The sequence below is a fragment of the Alosa alosa genome, chromosome 17 (assembly GCF_017589495.1).
Source record: "Alosa alosa isolate M-15738 ecotype Scorff River chromosome 17, AALO_Geno_1.1, whole genome shotgun sequence".
Taxonomy (NCBI): Eukaryota; Metazoa; Chordata; class Actinopteri; order Clupeiformes; family Clupeidae; genus Alosa; species Alosa alosa.
The window spans coordinates 25355694-25364127 of NC_063205.1; the positions used below are offsets into that span (position 1 = coordinate 25355694).

General features: G+C 44.9%; 1 protein-coding gene across 9 annotated transcripts in view; it reads right to left on the reverse strand.

The window, feature by feature from the left end:
• mybpc1 (myosin binding protein C1) overlaps nt 1-3834 on the reverse strand; it is a 42871-nt gene extending 39037 nt beyond the window's left edge. For 8 of the 9 annotated variants that reach the window (XM_048267857.1, XM_048267856.1, XM_048267855.1 and 5 more), the window contains exons 1-2: nt 3821-3834; nt 1811-1879 (exon numbers count right to left, since the gene is read on the reverse strand). The gene's annotated coding sequence lies outside the window, so the exon portion shown is untranslated. Of the gene's footprint in view, nt 1-1810; nt 1928-3820 lie in introns of those variants that run through there. The other variant, XM_048267859.1, reaches the window with a different exon arrangement.
• Nucleotides 3835-8434: the final 4600 nt, after the last annotated feature.

An 8434-nucleotide genomic window follows, 5' to 3' on the forward strand; every position in this document is an offset into this window, starting at 1 on the left:
TTTCATTATGTATTTGTGGGTACCTACATATAGTTGTTAACATTGTAATACTGAGTGCTTGCTTTTACAAAACTTTGCCAATTTGCCTAAATTTTCATCAGAGGCAAAAGAGCTGACCTGAGACCTGCTGGATGGGGTAAAATCTGGGTCATGATAGATTTGATAGACAAACCATTCTTAGCTCAGTAAAGGCCTCATTGTCTTCAGTGTACATGTAACAGCTGTGCTGTTGTTAACCTTGTACATATGACATGTATGTTGTGTCTTTGATGTAGTGAATTAGTAGACCTGTTCCAAGACATTGAAGACATAACATACATGTCATATGTACATGTAAGTAATTAACTGGTACACTTAATAGGTTTATTCCACTGTACCAGAGTAACAAGGTTGTAGCAGTACAGCTGTTACATGTACACTGAAGACAATGAGGCCTTGACTGGAGCTAAGCATGCTTTGTATATCAAATCTATCATGACCAGATTTACCCCATCCAGCAGGTCTCAGGTCAGCTCTTTGCCTCTGATGAAAATTTAGGCAAATTGGCAAAGTTTTGTAAAAGCACTCAGTATTACAATGTAACAACTATATGTAGGTACCCACAAATACATAATGCAAGTACAATGATAGTATCTGATAGTACATGTTGTTACACAGGTTGTACCACTGTACCTAATTAGGTAGGTACACTGTAACAACGACACATTAAAATAAAGTGTTACCAAAATTTTCTTTTAGTCTTGGACTGGGCTCAATTCATGTTCAAGATACCGTCCGTAAGGGCTCAATGAAATTAATGAAATATCGTTGCAAAGGTTCGTTCAAGATAAGATGATAGAATCTACGTTCAGCCTATATGCCAAGATTAGCCCTAATCTCCCCCAATATGTCTGTGGCGCTAAACTCACAAAGGAAACACAGCTGTTCAAGTTGACAAACATTGTCTACAGTAATGATCCAAGCCAAATATGTAAAGAATCAACCTGCCAAATTGGACCACATTTTCACATACATGGTTTGTATTTGGATTGCGTTGTTATTTGCTTTTACATATTAGAAAAAAAACCCAGCTGTGTTTCTTCTCCTAGAACATACTGCATCCGTCATATGAGTGCAAGTGTTATAGTGAGAGCTTCACCAGTGCGTCTCGCCAGCACCTCATACAGAGTCAGACCGCACGCACAGATTGAACGTATGGGAACAGCCAAGCCTCCAAGCAGCAATGCAACATGCAAGTGTTCAAGGATGCACATGATGGCATATATGTCTGCTTGTGTGTGTCTGAGTGTGTGTGTGTGTGTGTTTGTATGTGTTTGCGCTTGTGTGTTTGTATGTGTGTGTGTGTGTGTGTGTGTGTGTGTGTGTGTGTGTGTGTGTGTGTGTGTGTGTGTGTGTGTTTGTGTCTGTGTGTGAAAAAGACACAGTGGGTGACTCATCAACAGTGAGGGGTGAACAGCCATAGTGGAAGAGACCTGTGGTGGTGGAAACTCACAAATCACACTCACTCGTGAGGTCACAGTGATGTGGGAAGTACAAGAGGCTGACCGATGGATAGACAAGACAGAGGAAAGAAACTGACAGACTAATAGAGGAAACAGGGGATAGAGAGAAAGACAAAGAGAGAGGGAGAGACAGAAAAGGAATGATAGAGATGAGGAAGTGAGAAACGGGGGGGAACAGTGGATAGAGAGAAATGGGAGGGAAAGACAGAGAGAGAGAGAGCGATAGAGAAGGAGGAATGATAGAGACCCGGGAGAGAGACCTGAGGGGGGGGGGGGGGGACTGGGACACAGAGCCTTCCAGCACCTACCTGTAGGGGGAGACACCTCAAGAGTAATCTCAGGTGTGGGCGCCGCCACGGCCTCAGGACCAGCACTGTCTGAGTGTGTGACAAACACAGCGAAGATGCAAGCGCTGCCGCAGACACACACACACACACACACACTGCCTCAGAGCACACAAACACACACACATACTCTCTCTCTCTCGCTCTCTTTCGCCGCACACTTAAACACATCCACAAATAGATGCACACATGCATGCAAACATTGTTGCGTTGTCATGGTCAACGCAGGTCAAGTTGCTGTGCAGCACATGTCAATATGCATCACATTTGATGGTGTGGATCCCATTCATTGGCGCAGAAGGCAAACGCAGATCTGCTCAGGCTCAAACGCAAACACAGCCATGTGTAGATTTAACAGCACACACAGACAAACACACGACAAACTCACCCTTACTCTCATCCATACCGAAACACACACATTCACTCACACACACACACACACACACATACACTTATAATGGTTCTTATGAGGACCCATGAAATGTCCTTGTAAAACTCCTTTTCCCCCTGGGATGTGCCGGATAAGGCAGACCAGGTGCTTTAGAGCCCAGCCATAACACGTGTCTAGCTATGTAGTCAGTTCCAGGGAGAAAGGGGTTTGGACCCAGGGACCAAAGGATATGCTAGTAAGATATGTCAGTTAACACTGAGGTGTTAGATTATGTAGTCACTACTTACTTTTGGTTGGTGGTATCTATAGGGCTTCCCAAGATCTTAAACGTGTTGTTTGTATTGTTATTATTATTCATTTATTTGTTTCTTGTCCCTGATGACAACTGTTAATACAATTCAGGGCAAATATTGGTTGTATTTATTTAATTTCATTTTTCTTTCATTTCCAATGGAATATACGAAGGCATTTGTGGAACTATGGAACATTTTAACTTCCTTTTGTTTACTCTCTCCATCCCCTTCCCTTCCCCTATTCCTTTTTTAAGTCTTCACTCTCTCTTTCTCTCTCTCTCTCTCTCTCTCCCTATCTCTCTCTCTCCCCTCTCTCTTTCTGTATATTTATGTTTCTTTGTTTTCTCATACCCACCAGGCCCTCCCATAAGAAGCCTTTGAAACTTCCAAAGCTTCAAGGTTGAACTCTCTGCCTGGGATCATCCAAACACACCAGTGATCACCAGTGGTCACATGTGCTACCATAGAAGAGAACTTGCGCAGGGGGTGTGGGAGCGGGAGGTAGAGGGGGCCCAGCTTGACAGCAATTGTCAGCTGTGTCAACATCACCAGATCTCCCCGCCAGTCAGTCACTGCAATGCTACGTTCCCTCCAACCACTACATTTCTCCTCACCGCTAGGCATCAAGCAAGGCCATCACTCTGGCTTTTTCCTTGGGCCGTTCACACATTTACACAGGGGCCCCCATCACACATTGGGCGGGCCATGGCGTACCTTGTGATTACTCTGGGTTGACAACCTTGGCCATTAGTAATCAACGCAACACCGGCCCGGGCCTGACTGACGAGCTTGTTTACACATACGTTCTAATGTGATACTCTCCTCACTCCTCTAAGTGCTCTTACTTGCTCCGGTTCTAAGGTTTCTTAAGAGGGGGGGTCACGGTCTGTTCTGGCGTCAAGCATGTGAGAACATCGCCACTTGGCCCTGACGAGTGACTGGTGACTTTAGCTCGTTAAATATAGATCTCAGGTGTCTCACATGCTGCGGGCGATGTACCCAGTGACTTGGCTCTCCTCTGTCTTTGCCTCACCCCTTCTTGCCTTTCTCCTCCTCACTTCTATCCTCTTTTCTTCATCCTCCTCTCCTCTTTTTTCTTCTCACATCTGTACTTTATTCCTCTGTTCACCTCTACTCGTGAGTCTTCTCCTTTCATCCTCGGCAGCACTACTGTTGTTAGACTTTCAGTCTGTTGCCTTTGATGAGTTAACGGATTCGCTAACGTTAGCACAACACAATGATTTTGATATGCTGAGAGAGTCTGTGGACAAAACCAGTCAATTCACTCACCTTCCGGTGTGCCTTCATCTGGGGGGAAAAAAGAGAGAGATAGAGAGAGACAGAAAAAGAGAAAGAGGGATTTTACTCACATGGCTCAAGAGAACTCAAATGTAATGCTGCAATGTGTGGAAAGCTGAGTTGCACAAGCATATTATGGGCTTAGTTTTGAAGTGATACAATTATCAAGAGAGACTTTATCTATCAAGCAATGGACTTTGATTGGTACGCTGTATAGTATACTGTATATACTATAGATACGTACAGCTTGGGAGTTGCTGATATTGATGTAAATTGTATTATCCTCAAAAACACCTCATGGAGTTTTTGACTCACATAAGTTTCCAATGTCTAAGCCCTGTTGGTATGTAAGCCCATTCCCACTTATGCACATTCCCAGAGTCTAGACACTCCCCTGTAGTCTTAGCTGTTGCTTTCTTGGACCGTTGGCAGGCTGATAAAAGTCTCCTATCTGAGCTGATTAGAGACCAACTTAACCCCCATGTGAAGTGCTCTAAGACGGGGCCTGTGTGGATCAATGAGTGCAGAGATCCACTGAGAAGCCTGATAGCCAGATAGGCAGCGTGGGTTTAAAGATAAAGAGAGAGGGGTATTAGAGCTCAAAGAGGAGGTTGAGGGAGGGGCAACTTGGGGAGAGAGATCCACACCTGTGGGTTAAAGTCTGTTTAGACTTTGTCTGTGTGTAGATGTGTGTGTGAATGTGTGTGTGTGTGTGTGTGTGTGTGTGTGTGTGTGTGTGTGTGTGTGTGTGTGTATCCTTTAAACATGTCGACTTTACAGGGGCATGGTACAGTATGATATGCATAAAAGCCCATCTTTCATCCACGGCTTATGAGTTTGTAACGGTCAGTCATATTTTCATTCATACCCACCTCATAGCTACAACAGAGCAGTTATTTATCCACCACATTCATTTATAGCCTACACACACCCCCTCACATACACTGTTGAACACCAAGAGTCTGCCCTCTTGTGGCCAAAACTGGAAGTGTGGAAGAAATGACCAAACACCAGGCACATATGATGTCACTTTTGGCTTGATGTGCCTTCGCCAGCACTGCCCGCTTGTTAGTTTCCACAACCCACGTATCCCCTCACCCAAACTGCCTGGCACCTTCGCCCGTGAATACCGGGCATGCCAACCTCGGGGCAGAAAGCTCCAGCATGGGGCTTTTCTTAACAGCCCTGTGGGCATACTGGGTAGTGGACACGAGTGAGAGCTCTGAGAGATAAGCCAGCTGGCGTCGAGCGTGAGTGCCAAAGTCTTCTCATCTCTCCTGTCCTGTCCTGTCCTGTCACGTCCTGTCCTCAACCCCAACCCCCCCCACCCCACCCCTCCGTATCCTCTGATTGTGTTGGAGCCGCCTCACCTCCAGAGATTGTCAGATCTGTCAGTAGCCCTTTATGGCCTGAACTCTTTCTCCTCTCTATAGCATGGTGCAAGCGTTTTAGACATGTTTGAAGCAAATGCTGTAAAACATGGATGCATTACAGTAAAAAATGCATCTCTCTTTCCTGTCTTTGTTCTCTCTCTATCCCCCCACCCTCTCTTTTACCTCTCTCTCTCTCTCTCTATCCCCACCCTCTCTTTTACCTCTCTCTCTCTCTCTCTCTCTCTCTCCTCTCTCTATCCCCCGCCCTCTCTTTTACCTCTCTCTCTATCTCTCTCTCTCTCTATCCCCCACCCTCTCTTTTACCTCTCTCTCTCTTTCTCTCTCTCTCTCTTACATCTCTCCCTCATACACAATTGTCTCTAGGCAACCATCAATATCAATATCAACTTTTCAAATAGCATGCCGCCACTCAATATACTTTCCAAGAACAAGGTGCTATTGATGTCAGACCAGAAGTATTCTTGCACGTCTCTGTTCTGTTCTGTTCTGCACACCTCTTTGGCAGGGCATAGGACCAGCGCAAACTCCAGCCACAGATCTCTTCTCTCTCTCATTCTCATCATCTCTCTCTGCATCCCTCTCTTTTCAATTCTCTCTTTCTCTGACTCTTTCTAGATCTCTCACATGCTCTTTTTCTCTCCTCTTTGTCTCTGTTTCTGTCTGTCTAATCACACACACACACACACACAAACACTCTCTCTCTCTCTCTCTCCCACTCTACACTCTCTCTCTACCACTCTATACCCCCCTTCTCTCTGTCTCTCTCCGTCGAGACACACACATGCTCACACCACCCTCCCTCTCTCTCTCTCTCCCTCTCTCTCCTTCTCTCTCTCTTCCTCCCTCTCTCTCTCTCCTTCTCTCTCTCTCTCTTCCTTCTCTCTCCTCTCTCTTGTCTGTCTCTTTCTGTCTCCTCCCTGGTGATAATGAGGGCTGAAGAGCATATTGTTTTACTTTCCTGACCCAGCTGACCAGGCTGCAGGTATGTTCAGCTGTCGCTGCCGCTAGGGTGCAGACAGACAGACTCATGACCTCACCCTCTTCAGCTTTCTTGTGTAAATCAAAGCATTGCCACGCCAGCCATGTTGCTGTTGGTGAGTTTATGACACTGTGTATGCCACTGAAGAATGGCTAACAAGGACAGGGCTGCAGTGTGCTGTTTATAAGGCCTGATTTATGTACAGAGAATATGTAAGCTGTGGTATTGGGCAGGCACGTGTAGAGAGAGAGAGAGAGAGTGAGAGAGAGAGATGAATGGTCGATGAGTGGTCGTATATCTACGGAGGTGACGACACATGGCTTTCCCTCTTCATTCAGGAAAAGTCTTGCATGTCAGAGAGCTGTGGGAAACTAACCTCATGGCTTCATCTATCTATTTTACTGTTGTGCTCACACTCTCACACAACTGACAACCTCCTCTCTGTGTGTGTGTGTGTGTGTGTGTGTGTGTGTGTGTGTGTGTGTAGATAGATAGATAGATACTTTATTGATCCCCAGGGGAAATTCAAGTGTGTGTGTGTGTGTGTGTGTGTGTGTGTGTGCATACATATGTGTGTGTAACCTCATGGCTTCATCTATCTATTTTACTGTTGTTGTCCACACACTCTCACACAACTGACAACCTCCCTGTGTGTGTGTGTGTGTGTGATTGGTGTGTGTGTGTGTGTCTGTGTGTGTGTGTGTGTGTAGGGGGAAACTATAACATCTAACCTCATGGCTTCATCTATCTATTTTACTGTTGTGCTCACACTCTCACACAACTGACAATAACTGCACTATGATTTGAAGATTATTTGACTGAGAGAAAGAGAGAAGATCTCCCAGTGTAGTGAGATGAAAGCTGATAAGCTTGAATGAAAACGTGTATGTTTGTGTGTGTGTGTGTGTGTGTGTGTGCGTGCGTGCGTGTGTGTGTAGGGGGATAATAACACAGTGGATTAGGAGATGATAAAATAAGATATTGTAGGAAAGACTTATTTAATCCATGAGAGCAGATCAAGATTGGGGAGATGTGATGGACAAACCATAAAGAGAAAAGAAAGATAGACAGAGACAGTGGACCAAGAGGAGAAGAGATGAAAGGAGGGGCATGGGTGTTAATTACTTTAGATTACAGCGTAGATTTGTTTAATAAATGAGATCAGCATAGATTTGTTTAATAAATGAAAACAGATCAACAGCTACAGAGAGAAAGAGGGAGAAAGAGAGCGATGGACCACACAACAAACAACAATACAGACAGAGATGGATAGAGGCAACAGTCAAGTGGAGAATGGTGGAGAGGAATGGACAGGAGAAGAGAAGAGAAGAGAAGAGAAGAAAAGAGAGAAGAGAAGAGAAAAGAGAAGAGAAAAGAGAAGAGAGCAGAGAAGAAAGAAGAGAAGAAAAGAGAAGAGAGAGAAGAGAAGAGAAAAGAGAAAAGAGAAGAAAAGAGAAGAGAAGAGAAAAGAGAGCAGAGAAGAGAAGAGAAGAGAGCAGAGAAGAGAAGAGAAGAGAGCAGAGAAGAGAAGAGAAGAGAAGAGAGCAGAGAAGAGAAGAGAAGAGAGCAGAGAAGAGAAGAGAAGAGAGCAGAGAAGAAAAGAGAAGAGAAGAGAAGAGAAAAGAGAGAAGAGAAGAGAAGAGAGCAGAGAAGAGAAGAGAAGAGAAAGAGAAGAAGAGAAGAGCAGAATAGAAAAGAAGAGAAGAGAAGAAAAGAGAGAATAGAAGAGAAGAGAAGGAAAGAGAAGAGGGATTAAAAGGCTGTCATTCTGAACTATTCCCGGGATCTGGAATGGAATCCCGGTCCCCAGAGTGCAGCTCTCCAAGCGTTTCTCATCCTCTCGAAAATGTCCCTGAGCAGCCCAGCCCTGCCCGCACCACCCAGCACACCAGCTGTCCACTGACATTTATGAGAACAATACTTTTTCAACCAAACACACACACACACACACACACACACACAATGCTTAATTTTTCAGTGCACTATATTTATACAGGAGATGGTGGTTTGTCAACACACCATATTTATACTGGAGTTATACTGGTGTTGTGGAGCCAAACTCCACACACACAAGAGAGAGAGAGAGAGAGAATACCAGACTCATGAGAGATAGGAACATGGGTGGACGTATCCTTCTAAGAGAGGTATGAGGTTGCATCTTTTAGATTACCCACACAGATAGTGCTGCCATAATCATCATGACTGGGCCTTGATCCTCACGACTGGATCTTT